The following is a 21,638-nucleotide window of genomic DNA, read 5'->3' as shown; positions in this document are numbered from 1 at the left end:
TTCTACAAAGTGAAATGAATCAGGCTAATGAAATATTATTCTGAAGGCACTTTCATGAATATACAAAAGTTTTTGAAACTGGATCCAGAGGGTAAACATAACACCTCACATGGATGATTGATCTATTCATTTAGCTACTGATTGAGATTTTGTGACCTTAAACAATAGAAAATACATTATCCTAACTTGTCTAAAATGTACGCCTAATCTTAAAGTATTGATACACTAATTTTTGCTAAGCCAGTATTAATATATTGATACACATTAATATGATGATACAAACATAAAAGATTAAATTATTTTTTATTTTCACTTTGACTCTAGTTCTAGTAATCTAGTAATTGCTCCATTTTTACTTCAATGCAAACAATCCCTATTATAATAGATGAGAATCACTGCCACCCACTGTGGCATGTCTCCCATGCCCCTATCTGCCAACCCGACTTAAATTCCCAGGTCAGATCAGATCAGGAACTTTCAAGGTTTATGTGATTCTGAGTGATTCAAATAGCAACACCCCAAACTAAATTATTTTTAGAAATACTGCTCAGATCAGAGCATACCAAATATTAGATTTTCCTGGCATACATGTAAATGTATAGTGACTGCGTATAAATCATTTATGATATACCACTAAAACGTGGGTCAGAGAAAAGTATATAGGCCTACTCAGTGTGGTTCTGTTATTCAATTTAGTGTGCACTTGTCAGCACAGTAAGCTACTCTGCCGCACTATAGGTGATATGACATTTTCATGGGAGCGAGTGTGTGTTGTTGTACCAGTAACACTATTTGCGGTTCTATGGAGGGAAGTAAAAAGCACTCGGCATGAGGACAGCATCCTTATTAGATTTCCATAACCCTCAAGACAGGCTTTGTGCGCTAAGACAAAAGTTGATTGATTACCTCCAAATGTGTCGTCACGGCGTCGCAAGTCTCCCCGGCGATAGCTCAGGTAACCTTCACAGAGCTGGGAGCTACAATAAACACTTGTCAAGCTGCACGTGCAAATAATGAAGTCCCCGTCACTGCAAATGGCTCAAACAATCTTGTACGAGGGACTTTTTTTCCTATTTTTATTTAATGGCAAAACCTCTTTCTAGGACAACCACGGCACACAAACTGACATGTTACGCACTATAGCATCCTTTCATACGGATATTTACACTGGTAGGTATTATTAATCATTGTCTGTTGGTTTAACGTGAGTTCTGATTGATGATGTAGTGTTCCTGGTGCCTATAAAGCTCAGCCAAGTTGTTTATGTTGCCATTTGGTGTTTAAATCTTCAAGACAATTATCTAATCATAAAGTAGAATGAGGCTCACATCAGTTATTTAGGTTGGCAGATACTGTAAATGAAGCAGTCGATTAACTGATTAATCAGTGCTACTGCAGCCTCTGCAGCTCAGTGAATAAAATCTGGAGGGTCTGAGATTTTCAAATGAGACATGGCCTGTCCACATGTATCTGCAGGTTAAAGGGACAGTTCGGAATTTTGGACACAGAGCCTCATTTCCTAGTGAGCCAGAGTGTTGGAGAGGTGTGGAGACTGTTTTTTAAATATTCCATCCAGTCCTTGTATTTGCAGAGGTCACTGGTGCTAGGCTAGTGCATGTCAATGGCCATAGTTATCCTGCCACTAAAAAGAGTCTTACCCACTCCACAAATCACCTGAAGCAAATTTATTATTACACCAGACTGTTCATGTAAATGTCTGTGTTGATAGAATAATGTTTGAAATAAAACAAACCTTGCATTGCAGGAATCGTCGCATGTTGAGGGACTATTTTCTTATATATCAGTCTGCCGATGCTAAGCTTTGTATCAGGAAGTACAACTCACTGCTGCTGCTCAGACATAAATCCTGCAAATGCAAGGTTGGTTTTACTTCTAAATTATTCTATCGGGTGTTTTGTGGAGTGGATAAGACTGCTTTTAGTGACAGGCTAACTATGGCCATTGACATGTACAAGCCTAACACCAGCGACCTCTGCAAATACAATGACTGGATATATTTTAAAAATTGTCTCCACACGTCTCCAACACTCTGGCTCACTAGGAAATGAGGTTCAATGTCCAAAATTCCAAACTGTCCCTTTGAGACACTGGCGACCCAAGTTTAGTTGAGATTGCAATACCATTTTCCACCAGTGAGAGTGCAAATTAACTACTAATATTTTGACTTTTGACTACAGAAACGTCATATAAAGCAAATAGGTGATGCATGAAGTTAAGTGCGTTTTCTGGTTCAATTTCAGTGCTGTTTTTAGTTGCCACATTGCTATACCCCTAACCAGGCTGGCGCTATCAAGTGCCTCCGCTCAGTTTCATTTCTCACCAGCGACTAAATCAGGAATCAGAATGGGGGGAATTGTAGACTGTACACTGGCCCAATCAGTGAAGAGCTCTTTTGTGGTACAGCACAACAGTAAATAAAGCGGTCGAGATGTGTGTAGATGAAGCCATACATTCTGTGTTGGCAACGATTCCCGAGATCGAGGATTTAAAGCCAGAACAAAGAGAATGTTTGGTGAATTTTATCAAGAGGAAAGACGTTATTGCCTTTCTTTCTATGGGATTTGGTGCATTACATATGTCACAACCAAATAGCAGCGACTGGTTAAATAAAAAAGTACCTGCCTACCGTCGAGCGAACGAATCCTAATGCTTGGAGTTCAGACGGTTTCCACAAAGTGAAACCGACTGATGAATGAGACTACTATACTCCTGCAGCCAGTTGTGCAATGATAATTTAACTAGAATTAGGCTTAAACAAAATGATAATAATAATAATCCACACTATTACCGTCTTTCCTTTTTAAATGAATACTCTGTTTTTGCCCAAATCAGTGGTTGTTATTTCTGATGCTTCAAAGTTTTCCAGTAAAAAAAATACTCTAGTACTCTTCCCGTATAAGCCCCGTCCACATATAAAACGTGGATGTGCTTGTCTCAGGTGGTGTCACAGTGCAAAGGAACAGCCTGCGGGACAATAGAGAGCAGCTCTGACTCCTGCCTCAGCCCTCCAGCAGTGGCACCAAGTTCACAAGGAATTTAACATCAAACCAGGCCATACTGTCACTGCTGCCGCACACACACACACGCGCGCACACCTGTACACACACACACACTCACACACTAGGCTGCGGTTAGCATGCCAAAAGAGCACGCCTCATTGACATTTTAGCCCCTAAGTGAAACCGCATTTGAAATAGACTTCAAATGGCATCATGGAATACAGTGTTGAAGCAAATGGGAATGGAAAGATTGAGTACTGCGTTTTTGAAAGTGTGGTGAATGTTGTTGAATGTAAGTGTATTTTTAGTTCAATGTGTTAAAAAGATCCACTAACTCCAGTCATAAGGGGGCAAAGTAAAGTGATAGTGTTCATCATTCCAATCATCCTAAGGAACAATAAGGATTTTTTAAATATATATACAAACCATAGACCCTATATATAAATGGACATAGTCTTCATGGAGGTACTTCCAGTTTCATCAACTTTACATTCAGAAATTGTCACCCCTCTCTCTCTGTAACTGCTGCAGTGAATCATTTTGGTCTTAAAATGTTTGTACATGATCTTAGTGTTTTATTTCACCATTTTGTCCTTTAATAAATTCCTGTTATTAATATGTAGCTTGGCTCCAAATTTGCCCTTATAACTTTTATATTAGCTTTGTGAGCTTCATTTGACTGGTCACACTCACTTAGTGCACTTCTTTATGCAGTCTATGATATAGAGAGGTACCACTCTGGCCACCTCTGTCTTTGTTGCATCTTGAGCCAGGTTCCAGACGCAACAGTACAAACAGATTTGTTTATTTCAGTTACATGTGAAACAAAGGAGTTCATTGGTCATCAGTCAGTTTGGACAAATTTTTTTCATCTGAGATTAATGGGAATATAAACACTATACGTAATTTTACTGTCTTAAAAACAGAACTATTTCATTTTTAATTGATTTGCCATGGTCCAAAGTTACTCCAAACTTAACTTATGCAAGAGTCATATATATATATATATATATATATATTATGATAAGCCCTTTTTGCCAATGCAGAGTTTTGCCATGACGGAAAGGCTAACAACAGTTTGTATGCATACATACAGTGGATTTATACCATGTATCTGTAGTGGGGCAAGTAACATTTTGCTCAAATACATGTGAAAAAAATCTACTATATAGGAACTTTAGGAACTCGAAAAAGTCTGTGATGTTTTTCAATCCTGTCTTATATTTTTGTCCTTTCTTTATTCTTTATATGAAGCCATATTTGATTTGATATGGATGGACCATACATGTCCTTGAGTGGCTAATCCACCTGTCAATCATGCCCATTGGATTCCAGGTGACCAGCCTCACATCTTTGTAAAGTATTGGAGAAGTGTGTTTTTTGCATGCCAGGCAGCAATCCTGCTACTTGAGATTACATTTTAGACTTTTCTGTATTTGAAACTTGAAATTAAATGAAAGTGCCAAACACAATGGAGTGCTGGTTGAAAGCAGTCAGAATTGGTGCCGTGCTAAAAATCGGTTTGGTCGATCTTGATGATGAGGCATGCCCATTTTAACCAACAGGTCTACAGCCAATCATGTGTCAGTAAGGGCACGTGCTGCTGACGAGGATTTACACTTTTGTTTAGGAAAAAGCAGTCTGTCTCCTCACGTGTTCCACTTAAATCTGCACAGTTTGACTACCAGTGTCTCTCTCCCTCTGTCTGTGTGTGTGCAAGGTGCTGTCTGACTGCTCCTGCTCTCTGATCCAACTCCTCACTTTTTCTCCTCTTTCTCTCCTCTGGTGCTTCTTATTATTATAATCCAAGTTATGGAAAGTAAACAGCAATTTTCTCACTGCTTTTGAGTGAAACTTAAGTCCTAAATTAGTGCACGGACATCGCACAGGTTTTTGTTGATAGTGGTATCACGCACGTGTTTTCTGTTGCTAACAGTAACACGTGTATGCATAAAGTTTAATATATTATACAAACTAATTCTAAGCTCATTAAATGTGAATTTCTTCAGAATTATTGTTCCTATCAACACAAAATTGTAGTGATCCTTACACCATGCTCTTTGTCTGTCTGTGTTTTCGATAAGATAGAAGAAGATTGAATCGAAAATCGAGATCGATCAATATGGAAAAAAGAAATGTTTTTTCCCCACATCGTCAAGCCCTAGACAGAAGTACAAGTATGCAGGGCAGAGTAATAATAAAAGCTGAATACTGAGTTGATGAGTGAAACCATCTCTTACCCCATCCCCAGTGTCTTAAATATCCCAGTACTTCCGAGCTCCTTTTGTTGGTCGCAGGAGAAATACCACCTAAGAGCTGAATGACAGATGAATCATTCCCCTTTATGGAGGTGGAGGGGGCTCAGCTGATGTTCCGTCATGTCTGCCCTGATTGAAAAGTGTTTGGGTGGTTGAGGCAGTGCTACTGACACAAAAGAGCACAAGGAAAAGTGAAAGAACCAGATTGTATTATTTCCCGCTGCGGTGTTATTCTCTTAACCATCAAATTCCACATTCCATGTTCCATTTGGGGGCTGTTTGCTCAGTGTACATTAGCGAACATTCATGCGGCAGGTGGCGGCTGTAAAGACGTGTACAGTGAGCCCCCAGTGTGTTGATGTATGCCTGCTACCAGCTGCTAGAAGGTAAAGAAGGAAGGAAGTGTGCTGCGGCAACATGGAGCTGGATTAGTGCCCAACCTGCTGTTTAACTAGGCCCGAGCCCCAACAGGGCGTAGGGCCTACTGCGTTCGCTACGACGAATGCATGGGCAACGAGGAGCACATGGGCGAATGGAAGAGAACGTCATGCAGCTTCGTCCTCTCAGTCTCTCCATAGCATGAATAGTAGTAACCCAGTAACCCATGCCCAAGGCCTCTGTTAGGGTGCTAGGGTTAGAGGGTTAGGGTTAGAGTGTTGCTGTTAGGGTTGGGGTTAGAGGGTAAGGGTTAAAGGGCTATTGTTAGAGGGTTAGAGTTGGAGGATTAGAGGGTTAGGATTAGGGTTAGTTTTAGAGTTAGGGTTAGAGTCTTATGGTTAGGATTAGGGTTAGAAGGTTAGGCGTAGGGTTAGAGGGTTAGGATTAGGCGTAGGGTTAGAGGGTTAGGATTAGGAGTAGGGTTAGAGGGTTAGGGATGGTTAGAATTAGAAGATTGGGGATAGAGTGTTAGGGTTAGGGGTAGAGTTAGGGTTAGAGGATTAGGCCTGGGGTTACACGGTTAGGGGTAGGCTTAGAGAGTTAGGATTAGGGTTAGGTTTAGGGTAAGTGGGTTCATGTTTGGGTTAGGGTTAGATTTAGGGCTATAGGGTTAGGTTTAGGGTTAGAGGGTTAGGGTTAGGGGTTAGAGTTACATTTAGAGTTAGGCCTAACATTAGGATTGGGGCTAGGCGTTAGACTTGTGCTTGTTTTTTACAGCTATTAGGGTTAGTGTAGGGCACGGCGTTTGCGGTGCACGGCATTTGCGGGGTTGCAGCATTTGCAGGGTGTAGGGTTTGCGGGGCGAGGCGTTAGTGTTAGGGTTAGTTAGGGTTAGGGTGAGGGTTACCTTTACGGTTAGGCCTGGCATTTATGGGGTGTGGCGTTTGTGGGGACAACATACCCTGGGCAAGGGCCATTCGATGCCACTTGCGGCTTTAATTTCTTTTCTTTCTTTAAGACTGATTCTAACACGACTTTCATTAAACGATATAGATTAGTCATGTGGAAAATATGTTCTAACACAGTGTTTCTCAAATGGTGGTTCGTTCTATACGAGTGATGCTCAGAGTATGTGCCATTTTCCGTACTTTACCAGTGAAAAGTTAGGACACAGTTTAATTTGTTTCATCTTTATTTCAATGGTTATTTAAATTCTATATTCTCACTGAAGGCATTAAACTATGAATGAACAGGAGCGTGTCTATGTTCCCACAGCCCTATGTTCCCTCATTTCTAAGTTTTTAGTTTTTTTTTTTTCTTCAAGAATAGACCCTATATGGAATGTACTAGATAAAAATAAAGTAAAAATAACACAAAAGTCTGTTCTAGATTTTAGATTTTTTAAAATAGCCACCCTTTGTAAACAGTAGAGCTGGTGGAGCTGTGGGTGCCATTTGAGTCTTTTGTTATTTTATTATTTATTGCCTGGTGTTACATTTTGATTGAGTGTGGAACGCCATGTCTGATTTCACTGCAAAACAATACCCATGGGTACAAATAAAGCAAACTTGGAGGCAAACCCCAAACAAAATAAATACCTAAGCTGAACCACATACATTGATTTGGTAAAAAATCCCAAACTCTTCTATCTACATTTCCAAACTGATTCTTCTTTCTTTTTATCAGAAAATGTCACCTCTCTTCATCCTGCTCTCTTTTCACTTCAGACTTGGATAAAATCAACACTATCACCCACCTCGTCTTTCTGTTTGAGCCTTGTAGTTGGTGTTCCTGGCTTTTATCTGGCAGTAAAATTGAGTGCACTGCAGAGATTACAGCAGGTTAATTACACCAGGCTCTCCGTCTCTCCCTGAGCCACTAAATGTCGCTAGTTACAGGAGAAGCCATTGTGGAGCTTATTCTGCAACTAGACTCTCTCCCCACGGGACCCCACCAGCGTAATGAGCCAAGTGCTTCAACAAAAGCCAGTTGTGCGCATCCTCTGTTTTACCTGTTATCACAAAACAAACTTCTTGAGAGAAAGCTACATTTGAATTTTACCAACATGATTACAAAGTATGTTTTTGTTGGACACTTTGGATGTTTTCACTCTGTAATCCTTGTTGTATGTTTTGAAATAATGTGTTCTGGAAATACCTGAAAGACTCATATTATGCAAAATGGATTTTAAACTTTTAGCCATGTTAAAGCAGCATTGTTCCCTGATCAAAAGCATACCTGGAATTGGGTTTAGCTTCACTGATACTTGTTTGATGAATCTTGTGCAGTAAGTCCATTCCCCTGAGTGGTTGTTAAATACTTAGTTTAATTTATTTATTTTTTTCCAGGATTGTTGCATCACAGCTAGAACCCCTGTGCAGATTTTCATAAGTTATCACAAGAGCCTTTACTCCAAGAAATTGCGTTCATTACATTAACATGTTTCGACAGGTTCCTTATTAGTAAGTTTTTCCCCATGGTAATTTCTTGTGCTGCCAGTAGATGGAGTACCACATCAGATTTCTGTACTGTAGAATGTATTATAATTTTAAAACCTGAGTTGTCACAGCAAACATACTCAAGAGCATGTTGTTTTAGGCCAGTAACAAATAACAAATACTGCTTAATACTGAAAGTAAAAAACGTAGCTTGTACCGAGTTGAAATGGTGGCAGCTATTGTCAAATTACTTAGTTGAGAAGTAAAGACAATACAAGTGCTTACATGATTATAACAAGTCAGGCCTATGGATTTTAAAGACATGGAGGACCTAACTTTACATAACTAGATGGAGAGACAGCCACTTGTTTGTCTACATGACTGGTGTTACTCTCTTATTGTGAATTGCCTTTTATTGCCCCTCCACAGATCTGACCTGGAATTTAGCCCGGTTGTGCTAACTGCTTGTCTCCTTGGATATTTAAAATGTCCATATTGTACTAAGCTCATATTGTACTATGCCCTGATGAAGACCGGTTAAGGTTCGAAACATGTTGGCTTTGGCCATTCAAATAAAGGCCTTTTAACTTCACTTTTCCTCATGTGATTTTTAACTTTTTCTACTTCTTTGGAGTGCCTGGAGTCCATTGTGTTTTAGTTTTGATCCTTTTTCCAAGAGCACCCTCTACCTGCTCGCATTGATTGGAACACCTGCAGCAAACGGCCACATTTTTGTTTATATCTATGTTATAATGTTTTTTTTTTTTTTCATTTACATATGTTTAACACACAACCCCTGCATATTTAGGCTTAGTTCTTCTTTCAAACAGAAAACACTCTGTTCCACCTTGTGATGCCATGTGCTAATAGAGGAGTTGCTCCACAGTTTTTAAACTCTATGCACCTTCACTAGAATCATTTGGATAATTTCAGCCCTTGAATTGCCAAGCTCTACTGAACAAAAGGTAAATGGTAGCTGTTAACTTGAAAATTACAAGTACATGACATCACGTAGTGGCATTTTGAGCTTGGGAGATGTAAACAGACTAATAATAAAGGTTTTCTCAAACATGTGCGAATGAAAACACAACTCCAGGTATGTTTTTGAGGAGGTAACAACATAATAACATGATTTAAACCTCAAAAGCGTCAAGTTTGCACAATATATTTTACTACTTTTAATGCCATACTCAGGAACATCTTTATGGAAACAAGCAGATGACAGACCCTCCACCAAGAAAAGGCCCATAGTGCACCTGTAAACTATATGCAGAATTAGCCACAATCTGTCAGTTCTCAAACAGGTACGGCATATTGGTCCCAAGTGGAGTGACTATGCATAGGGAGACAGTATGGAAAGTAAAAGCATCTAAGCTGTCTGTTAATTGAAGACAACATTTAGCGGGCTACCTCAAAACATATGACAAGTACACCTGTTAGCTCCGTGCCAGCTTGAGCTATAGTACAAAGCTGACAGACTTTGGCGACGATGCTGAAGGGGAAAAGAGGAAAAAAAACATGCCCTGTCAAACTGACTACAGAACGTATAGACGAAGCAGAATTTGACTTTTTTTTCTTGCTGTGCCAATCTAATTCTTCCAGACAGTTTTCCTTGACTGCTGAAGTGGGCTATAGATTTTACCACAGTCAGACATTTTACCGGTTGAGATGTTCGTTTATATTACATGCCGACAAAGTGATCAAACTCAGACTCACTTGGATGGATAGCGTGGAGTGTGTGTGTGTGTGTGTGAGACATTTATGGTGGCAGTGATTCATAGCAGCTAAACGGAACTTTTAAAGAACCCACTTTACGCTATTCTCTGATCTATGTTCTAATGTTGTTTCCTCATCACAAACAGATCCCGAGTTGTGTTTTGTTTCATTCACACGTTTAACACACAAATCCTGCATATTTATTGTTTTTCTCTCAAACTGATGACACTCTGCTCTATCTTGTGATGTCCTGGGGTAATACAGGAAGTGCTCCACTGTGTTTTTAAACTCCACATACATTCACTAGAATCATTTGGAATTGCCAGTAGCTGAAAACTACATCTTCATGACTTCACAAGTTGGAACAGCGCATTTTGAGTTAAGGAGAGGAGGTAACAACATTATAACATGGCTAAAAGCTCACAAGAGTCAGTTTTGCATAATATAGGACCTTTAATGTGGAGTTTGCATGTTCTCTGTGTGTGTGGGGGGGTTTCTTGCAGGTGTTCTGGAGTCAGAGGGCTACTCCTTTAAGAGAGTGAAACAGTCTCAGATCTATAGTGCTGCTCCTTCAGGTTTGGCTTGGAGGAATTAAAGGTTAAATTACGAAATTAACACTAATTCTAAGATGTTGTGTCATGGTTTTGTTTATTTGGATCACCAATATAGACAGTGAAGTCTTCCTGGGGTTCAGAAAAAAATAGATAATCTGATAATAACAGAAGGCAAATTCAAAACATTATTGTCAGAAGCATGTCTCATTTCCTAAGTATGAATTTCTGCTCTAAGCCTGAATTTATTAAGAGAGGCTTTAGTGACAGAAACACTCCTGAATAGTGTAAGCACCGAATATAAAAGTCTGTTGTGTACAAATAACCAATCTAATTTCTGATGCATTCATTTAGTAATGCTATAATAATCACAGTCTGGTACCAACTGTACTGCCCTGTTTTATGCAGTTTAAATTTTTTTTATATATTTTCAGTAGTATTTGGACCTTGCAGTAGTCAAGTTTAGATACTACCTTGTGCAGTCAATTTAATAGTTTTATAAGGTATAGTGATTAGTAGGGATGGGCATTCGATGAAATTTTCTTAATCGATCGTCAGAAGAATTAACGATCAATTATCGATTAATCATTAACGTTTTTATATTAAAATGAAAATAATAATAATAATAATCTTCATAAATAAATTCAACTTTACGACATATAAACCGTAACGACTCTAGAGCCACATCAATCCATTTGAGATTATAATGTGTTTAATTCAGTTTAGCGCAACTCTCACAGAAACGAAACTTAAAACCGCATCACTAATTTGCATAAACTCAGCGAAGATAAAACTACAGCTCTTGTGTCGCTGATGCGGTCAATTTCTGTTGGATTAAAAGACATGATTCAGTGGAATACAGGTTAGTGTGACCATATTTGCGTTTGTCAAAACCAGGACACCGTACGGGGGGTGGGAGGTGGGGACTCATCATCGACATTGCGCGACTCTCACCTGGCAAAGCTTTTTCCCACTGGACACCGAAACATGTTCCTGCTTTGTACACTGTGCACATGGACTCCCACTTGTCCCGAACACAACGGAAAGCGTGGAATTTTTGTACAAATCATCGTTAAATACACATTTGTGCTTCGGTACATTGCAGACTGACCGAATGTTTGTGTCTGCTCGCTCCTTCTGAGTGCAGAGAGACACATGTACGGACCCCTGTTTGGTCACGCTACGCATTCGGTTTGTTGATTAAAATGAACGTAATCGATGAAATTTTTAATGATCAATTATCGATTAATCGATTAATCATGCCCATCCCTAGTGATTAGATAAAATTCTAAATATTTTGAATCTTTTGAATATTCACAAGTAAACCCAAGAAGTGGGCAGAAATAGGGGGTAGGTGAAAACAGACTAAATAGATCTCTCTTAAACATTGATTTTACATACTATGATGCCTTTAAGTTTCACAAGACAATTTGTAACCCCTTTTACACAATTCATCTTCCATAAAATGCATTGTTTGTTTATTACTCTCTTGATTTCTGGCTTACATAGCTAACCCTTGTCACAAACATGATTTATAAGACCATACAGAGAGTTTTACCTCCGCAGATGTAGTTTGTAAAGAGTAGAACACAGCCTCATATCCAGGACACACACAGCAGCAGGCTCACAGACCAACACTGGACCTCCATTAATCATGTTTAAGTTAAACCCAGAAGCTCCTGACTCCATAAAGTCCATCACGCTCCTAACAAGGCCCTGCTTTTATCTGCGCAAACACAGCGGCGTAACCCACAAAGCTACGCCTTTACAAGCAAATGTGTGTTTAGCCCATTCTTGAAAATAGCGACCGCGCAGTTATTGTGACATATGGTCCATAGAGTACTCCAAACTCGGAGGACATAACCCAATATAGCTTATGAGAAATATGTAATCTCACACCCAAGAGGCTCGTGTGATGGCGCATGAGAGGAAATGCACTGTACAATAGTTATGTCTAAATGGAGTAAAATGACTTCAGTATGGAATATTTTGATTTATTGGAGTAGTTTTATTTACTTGCAATGAACCTATATTATTTTGTCTATTTCCGTGTTTTTGTAACTTGTTTACAATGCATCTTATTTCGAAGCTGCATTACAAAATGGCATAAAACATATAATATAGCAGTTGACGTCTAGTTTTCTGGAACATTCACCCAGACCAGTTTAACATCATCAAATACACTGAGCACTTCACTTGTGAGAAGTGCTACTGCATCGTGTATGAAATACTGGACTGCAGCCTCCACAAGCTCTCCACGGACCGTCCTGGAACTTTGACACTGAGTGAGCTGAGGCCTGTAGCCCAACAGCTCCTTGTATCTTTCAAAGCGTTGAAGGAAGCTGAAGTCCTTCATGGTGACTTGAAATCTGATAATATTATGTCGGTCAACCACCAAGAGCAGCCATTTAAAGTCAAGCCGATCGACTTTGGCTGTGGAGGTCATACTTGGAACAGTGCATGCACATGATGTGTGAAGCATATCGTTCTCCTGAGGTGACCCTGGGTGCTTCCCTGTCCAAGGACCTGGATATGTGGGCCAGGGCTGCTGCATGAGAGATGACCACCTGAAGACCATCATCCATCTCCTTGGACAACCCAGTGATGAAATGCTTCTGAAAAGTATTTATGCTGAAAAATACTTTCTCCAGAGAAGTAGCCAGTGGAGATTCAAGAGCCCTGTTGAATACCAGGCCACAAACTTAAAAAAAAACAAAAAAACTTGAGGCCTCTGAGTGTGAATTGGACCAATTTTCAAATCACAAGAAAGGCATAATGTTCCAGGCTGATGATGAGGATGAAGATGCTGTCTTGGACCTGGAGATTTTTCTGGATTTTCAAGTTTTTCCACTTACTCCAGACTTTTTTTCTGCTGCTCGCTTACCATTTTCGGCTGAATATTTCACTACTTTCAGGTTGTAATCTGCAGAATTTTTCTTTTATTTATTTATTTATTTATTTTTTTTTTTCAATTTTCTTTCTGGGGAAATTTGTGTTCAATCTTCTCAGTTGTCTTTTTAAGTTTCTTTAAATTGGTACAGAAGTAATGGACAAAACAGCGACTCTTGAGACATGTGCAGTAGGGTGAAGTGACATTGGTACAGGAGTAACAGGAGTAGCAGATACTGTCACACAAGCCTAGAGCGCCCTCTTGCAGCTGTCAATATGAAAATGTTAATATATAAGTCGCACCGGAGCGTAAGTCACAGGCCCACCAAGACCATGAAAAAAAGTGCAATTTATAGTCCAAAAAATAAGTGTTTTTCTTAACTGAAGCAACATTAGATTTTATTTCTTATTTTAAATGCAAAGAGTTGTTGCAGCATGTAGCATGATGTGCATATTTTAAGTAGAAAAATTCTTGTTCCATGTTTTACTTGTCGAGTGAAATTTACCCAAATCATGATCAAATTTCTAAATTCAAGTCATCTTAACTTGGCTAGATTTTAGTTTTTGCTGTCTATCCATTTGTTTAACCATGCCATGTTTTGGAACCTTCCAGGCAAAGCAATAACATCTCCATGGAGACAGGCAGGTGGCGAATGTTTTACTAGAGAAGCTGCATAGTGCACGTTTAACAAGATGAATATTTTAATGCAAGTCATTAATTCATGCAGATAATTGTGTTTTGCAGTGCAGTATATAAAGTTGTGCAGGTACTTTGGAGCTGTTTTTTCTTTTTTTTCTCTCCTTTTTGCGGTGGACTAAAAGGACTGGTCTTCAGAGGACTTAACGAGCGTGCCATCTGGAGGAAGCCGAGTGTTGTAGCTACTGAAATCGATCATCTTTTACACATTCTAGTTTCACTTTGGTCTCACACATGGCTCCAAACACCATCTGTGAGCAGGTGTGGGGCTCGCACAACCAGGAAGCAGGTTTCATAACAGCACAAGCAAAGCACTGGTCTGAACACTTCAAATAGGTGAGTTCATTAGAGTTGCAAATAGTGTTTAAAACTATTTGCAAAATGTTACACAAAATATTACACAAATGTACTTAGTATCTACTTTCACTGTCTACTACTACCAACTGGATTTCAGAATTCAAACTGGCAACTCAAATGAGCTTCTGCTTTCTGATTGAATCATCTTGAGAACCATCATACCACATTACAACATGAACGACTTGGTCATCATGTCCAGTGCTTTTGTAATTAAGAATAAATCAAGAATTGTAGTAATTATCAGTAAAAGCTCTATTTGATTTGATTTGTCTATCTTGTATCTGGGGACCCAGTTAGGTCTTATTTGTGCTATTAAAAATCAAATTATGGATTCTTTGACATGTATTTTTTCAAATCACATTCAGTATTAACATGGAAAAATATTACATGTTGATACATATTACATTTATCTTATATTCCCAACCCACTGATCAACTATAATTTGCATTGGAGAAGTGGAATTATATATTGAGCATTTTAAGTTTAAATTTTGTGTTGAATTTGGCAAATTGCTATAATTGCTGCCTTTTATAAAACAATTACTTGAAATGATAAAATGTCCATAATAATCGCAAATGTCATTTCAACATTTTGAGCTGGTGAAAAATGGCATTGTGACATTTGATGGCAGAGCAATTATAGCTCAGTTTAATAAAAGTAGCACCACAGATTTAATGGCAACAACATTGTCTAATATTAAAGTATGAAAGTGGTGTGATTGGTGGTGGTTGGAGGGACCAATTAGCAGCCTCGCTTCTGTCAGTCTGCCCCAGGGCAGCTGTGGCTACAATAGTAGTTAACCACCTCTGAGTGTGCAGAGAATGAATAATGCAAAAACGTCTTTAAGTGTCCAAAAAGCACTCTTGATTCTTGTGAGATCTAAACCATGTTAGAATGTTATTCTCTCATCAGAGTTTTGTTTCATTCACAAAGGTTTGAGTAATCCTTCATTATTGTCTGTCTACATCTCCAAAGCTCAAAATCTTCATATCTAAAGCTCAAAATCTACATCTCCAAAGCTCAAAATGCTCTGTTCCAGCCTGTGTTGTCATGAAACAGTGTCTTTCAAGTGAACATCAACCTTTTTCTCTAGAGATTGGCAAACCCATCCACATGTGAAAGCGTACGGAGTTTAAAAACACAGTGGAGCATTGTGGATTATATCTGAATTAATAGTAAAATAAGAATGATAACACTTATTCATTGACTTTATCCCTATATACAGACTTAGATCCACGCTTTCTTGTGTTTGATGCTTCTTACACTCGCATGTCCTCTGCAAACACAGGATAATGCTGCCACCCGGTGTTCACATTGCGTTATTACAGTGACCAAACAGTCCCATTCTCTTGGTAATTGTCATCATCATTATATCATTACACTAATTCAGTCAGATGGTCAGCTCTCTCAACATGGCCTTAACCAGCTGTGCAGCCAATCAAAGGGCACGTTACTTGTTATAAACGGTTGCTAATGGACCAATAAAGACTAATTGTGACGCATGGGTTGGGGTGAATTCACTCAACAGGCTGTTTAACATAATGACATTAAGCTTCTGTGGGCTGGTTGTTACTCAGTATTTACAAAGTGGAAATTGATCACAGAATGCACATTAACACAATGATGATCTCTGCAACATGGTGCTATGGTGTGTAATTGAAATCAGTCACCATGCAAAAATTGTGTTCTTGCCACTATATTCCAATGGGGAAAAAAGTTTACCTGCTTCCTGTGTGTGCCTTTATATTATAGAATTTTCAGATTGTGCAAAGATAGGGATTCAGACAGGAGAAACTGTATGCCCACTGAAGTTACTATTTCTGTTAATGTACATTTTAACAGAGAGAAACAGAAAAGGTGACCTCTAGGCTAATTGTGACTAACACTATTGGTGGGCAATACTTGTCATTTTGTGTTTTGATACAAGACAGACTACTGCTGAGCCAGCTGAGGTAGTTCGGGCGTCTGTTCCGGATGCCTCTGGGGCATTCCAGGCATGTCCCATCGGAAGGAGGCCCCAGGGAAGGCCCAGGACACGCTGGAGGGACAATGTGGAGGAAGTGTCCAGAGTGAAGGAAGTCTGAGAGTCCCTGCTTAGACTAGTGGCCCCGGATAAGTGGAAGAAAATGGATGGATGGATGGACAGACTACTACTATAGATTTTTACATAGTTGGTATTTTACCAGAGAAACCTAAACACACAAAACATCTTAATTATAGATACAGGTTTACTGACTTCTTTCCTATAAAAACTAAAGAGAACTTCATATACTGAATTTTTCCAATTAAACTTTATTTGTATAGCACATTTAACACATTGACTAAAATGAAGTATAAAAAATAAATAAGCACATCAGAATTAGAAATAGAAAAATAACAAATAAAATCAATAAAAGACAGTCAGAGAGACGACCATACCATCCATCTATTCATTTTCTTCCAATTATCCAGAGCTGGGTCACGAGGGCAGCAGTCTAAGCAGGGACTCCAAGATTTCCTTCACCCCAGACACTTCCTCCAGCTCCAGGCCAGAGACATAGTCCCTCCAGCGTGTCCTGGAGCTTCCCTGGGGGTTCCTCCGTGTGAGACATGCCCGGAACATCTCCCAAGGAAGGCGCTCAGGAGGTATTGGTAACAGAGCCACTCCAGCTGCCTCCTCTCCATGTGTAGGAGCAGCGGCTCCACTCCAAGTTCCTCCCATGTGACTGAGCTCCTCACCGTATCTTTAAGAGAGCACTGACACTCTATAGACAGGAAACTCATTTTGACCACTTGTATCCACACTCTTGTCCTTTCAGTCATTACCCAGATCTCATGACCATTGGTGAACTTCCTACCCTCACCTATGGTCAGAGGACCACACAATTCTCAAAATTTTTGCACTTCATTTTTTATTCTTACATGTACCCAGAATTTATTTTAATAACTGCAAGTAAGCGAAGAGCAGTGGGTGGAGATAGGAGGTAGATGAGCACGCAATTGTTTTGAGCACTCACACCTTGAATGGACAGTACAGGATCACAAAAACATGCATAAGCACAATAAAAATATAACTTAGAGTAAGCTTTTGGCAAGGGACCACATGTTTAAAAACTAATGAAGTGTATTTTACTTAATTATGCCCCCTTTAACTTCTCCAGGTGACCACTTGGTGTCACTGTTCACCATTATCTTAGTCCATACACTACAGTACACCTGCATGGGACAGTACCAGAGCAGTGAGCAAATACGACATTACAGTGAAGGAGACTCAGAATACTGGCTCTGCTGTTGTTTACATGTGTTCTCTGGCCCACAATCACCAAATGGAGACCAGCTGCCCGCACAGAGAAGCTTTGTGCTCAAATAACACCAAGAACTATTGAGTAAAGTACGCTGGTGGAAGTGGGACAGGGTTTATGCAAATGAGGGGGAAATGAATACTCTTCTTCAAGTATGTAAAAGACTTGGTTTTGTTTGTACATTGTTAGCTTAAGGGGTAGCATTTCTGGTAAGGCTGGTAAAAAGAAAACAAGCTTGTGGACAGACGCAGTTAGAACAGTTACAGGCAAAAAACTGTAGCCTAAATAGTAAGAGCACAGTTTCAAAGTTCAAATGGGTCAATAGCGGCACTGTTTTGTGAAGATTTTGTCAGTAAATAATTGCATATTTTTTTAAATTTGCTGACAGAAAGGGTTCAACTTTGAAGGGCTCTTTTTCTGATCCATGTAATAAAGTAGTTTCCTCATCTCAACATATCTGGGGTTGTGTTTTGTTTTTCATTTACACATGTTTAACACAAAAACCCTGCATATTTAGGCTGAGTTCTTTTCTCAAATGGAAAACACTTTACTCCACTTTGTGATATCATGTGGTAATACAGGAAGTGCTTCACTGTGTTTTTAAACTCCACGTACCTTCACTATAAAATCATTTGGATTTCAGCTATGGAACTGCCAATCTCGACATCATTCTGACTAATAATGCAGGACTACTCAAACAAAACACAACTCCGGGTATGTTTTTGATGAGGTAACAACATTATAACATGTCTCAAAACTCACAAGAGTCAATTTTGTGTAATATAGAAGCTTTAAGTCAGCTTTTGATCCATGTAGATAGGCCCAGTATTTACAGAAATAATACTCTTAAACCAGAACAACAAATCTTATACTGCAATTAAACTGCAACTTTTACCATGGAATTCTGACCAGCCCTCGAGCTCCACAACTAGAGGCAAAAACGTTGTTATCTCATTTCACATTCACGTTCATTAAAAAAGGGAGTGTTTGCAAAATCAACTTTTTTGGTGCGTTTTACTGTGTTATAATGCTCTATCATCAAAAACATGCCTGAAGAGGTTTTAGCTGTCATGTTTGAGTACTCTTATTATCTCTCCCAGGCACTCTTTGAAACCTCCTTACAGTTAGCAACTCTATCCGATCCTAAGCTCAGCCCACAAGTTTACATCCTCCATAAATATATACGCTGAGTGAATACAAAACATTAACTACAACTTGACAAACCTGATGCGATGTGCAGTAGTTTGAAAAGTGAGAGGCAGGCTGTCTGTGATGTGATCGCAACTGAAGTTTTTAGTTTATTTTATTTTCTTTGGTCAATTAACATAATCATGCATCATATTACAATGATTATAACAAAGAAATTATTCATATTACTAAAGTTATTCTACAGTCGGAAGTGACTGAGAAGGGGAACTCAGAGCATCAAAAGCAATAATAATACTCTATAGGTGTAGTAATACCCTTTTAGTAGCAAAGAGTAACATTTTCCTTTGCTGTTATAAAAAAGTTTCGGCACATCTGTACAAATAGACACACAAAAAAAAAAGCTGCATGCATCGCACTCTGAAGGGGGAGTGACTTAGTGCGGGAAGCAAAAGGAGGGGGACATTTTAGCACATTGTTTTAGGCGAATACACCATTTTCAAAACAATAAAATGGTGAATACAAATTGCCTTTGCTATCATAAAAGGTTTCTGCACATCCTTTAGAAATAGATAAAAACAAACATGTGAACCACAGAACCGCATGTATGTGGCGCTTTGATGCCAGATCTGTTTACACAACCTAACAACCCCCATGCTGTGTACATGTGAATCTTCTCCTTATAGAAAACATTGCAAAGACAGAGAAAGTCCACTCTCCTTTATGTGTTTTGTGTCCTGCTAACAAATCCAAGCAAGTACGGCAAATGAGGCGAGTATGAAAAGATCTGCTGGAGATGCGTGTTTACTTATTGTCTTCCGTGATCTTTTGTTCATGTATGCGCAACCCAAACATTTCATACACCATGTTCTGTATGTTTGGATGGATAGTTATGTCTTGTGTTTATGTGGTTTCATGAGTGTAGGTTTGTGTGTGGGCCCTTTCAGTTGTTGACATTATTCATCTTTGAAAGAAAAATCCATGCATCCACTTTCTTCTTACAGTGTTTGTTTGTGTACTGTCAATACAACATTTGATAAAAACACAAAAATGACTGGGCTGAAATGATGAGTTTCTGCCGTCGATAGCCTTTTAAGTATGTATTTAAAGAGCCCGTATTATTCTATTTTCTGTTCTATGTTATAATGTTGTTTCTTCATCACAAACATACCTGGAGTTGTGTTTTTTTTTTTCATTAACACATGTTTAACACTCAAATCCTGCATCATTAGGTTGAGTTATTCTCTCAAACAGAAAACCTTCTATTCCACCTTGTGATGTCATTAATTCAGGAAGTGCTCCACTGTATTTTTAAACTTCATACTCTTTCTCTAACATCATTTGGAAAATTCCAGCACTGGAATTGCCAATCTCTACAAAACTAAAGGTTAAAGGTAGCTGCTAACTTGAAAACCACCGCCTCATGACATCACAAGGTGGAACAGAGCATTTTGAGCTTTAAAGATGTAGACACACTAATAATAAAGAATTTCTCAAGCATGTGTGAATGAAAGAAAAGACAGTTTGTGATGTCATGAACCTTTTACCTTTTAGTTCAGTAGACAAGGGCTCTGTAACTATCCTAATGATTCTAGTGAAGGCGAGTAGAGTTTAAAAACACAGTGGAGCACTTCTTGTATTGTTACATGACATCACAAGGTGGAACAGTGTTTTCTGAATGTTTTCTGTTTGAGAGGACTCATCCTAAATATGCAGGATTTGTGTGTTAAACATGTGTAAATTAAACAAAACACAACTCCAGGTATGTTTGTGATGAGGAAATAACATTATAAACATAGATCAGAAAATAGTGCAATATAAGACTTTTAAAAAGAATTTAGACTGAATACAATCTGCACACTGTTTAAATAAAGGTATTTTACAGTTTGGATTATTTATTTATGTATTTTTTCTTCTTCCAAATATCTCACAACTAACCAGAACTTTCTATCTAATCCTATAATCCAACGGGACATCCCATTACACTGTATCTGTATGTATGGATCCACACAAAGATAACGACGTTTGTGTTTACAGTGGACAGCAGCAGTCATTAGCCCTGATGGCGTGTGTGCAGGTGAGGCAGGTGAGGCAGGTGAGGCAGGTGTCAGGTCCTGTGTTTGGCCCCGGGATGAGGAGGAGGTGAAACTAATGCATCCAAAATGGACTTTCCCCAATCCACACACACCAACATATGTCTATTGTTTGTTATTTAGACAAGGCTAAGATGACAGGAACTTTATATTCCAGCCAAATGTGGTAGCAGTTTAAGAATGTCAGAGTGAAACTGGGTTATATGATGATATGATGTCATTTTCATTCCCTAATAAGCTGAAACGTTGTACTGTATGTCTTAATAAATCTCACATTTTGCAAGTAAGATGTGCAGGATTTTTCTTTATGTTTCTTCTTCTCCAACAACGCATCCGTCTCAAGTAATTGATGTGCAAAGTTCACATTTTTATTCTCATATAAACTAAAATTTGCTTTGCTGCAGCTTGAAATGTAAGCGAAAAACATAATAGTCATTCATTGTGTAAATAAAAATGGTTAAAAGACCTATTTCCTGATGTATGTTATAATGTTGTTTCATTCAGACTTGTTTAACGCACAAACCCTGAATATTTAGTCTGAGTTCTTCTCTCAAACAGAAAACACTCCATTCCACCTTGTGATGTCATGTGGTAATGCCTTACTCTACTATGTTTTTAAACTCAATTTGTCTCCTAACAGATCTGATCTGTAATGTGGCCTGGTACCATCTCCATGAAGCTAGATATGGTTATTGTCACACTGCGAAACATTTCAGATAAAGTTAAACATATCCATGGTGATAAGGTCAAGGTTACTTTTTATAATCCCATGTGTGAAAAATGTATTCTGTGCATTTGGCAAAGCTTTCAATGT

The sequence above is a fragment of the Boleophthalmus pectinirostris genome, unplaced genomic scaffold (genome assembly GCF_026225935.1).
Source record: "Boleophthalmus pectinirostris isolate CB_2022bp ecotype Guang Dong unplaced genomic scaffold, ASM2622593v1 HiC_scaffold_3, whole genome shotgun sequence".
Classification (NCBI taxonomy): domain Eukaryota; kingdom Metazoa; phylum Chordata; class Actinopteri; order Gobiiformes; family Gobiidae; genus Boleophthalmus; species Boleophthalmus pectinirostris.
Note: the sequence above shows the minus strand (reverse complement) of the source record.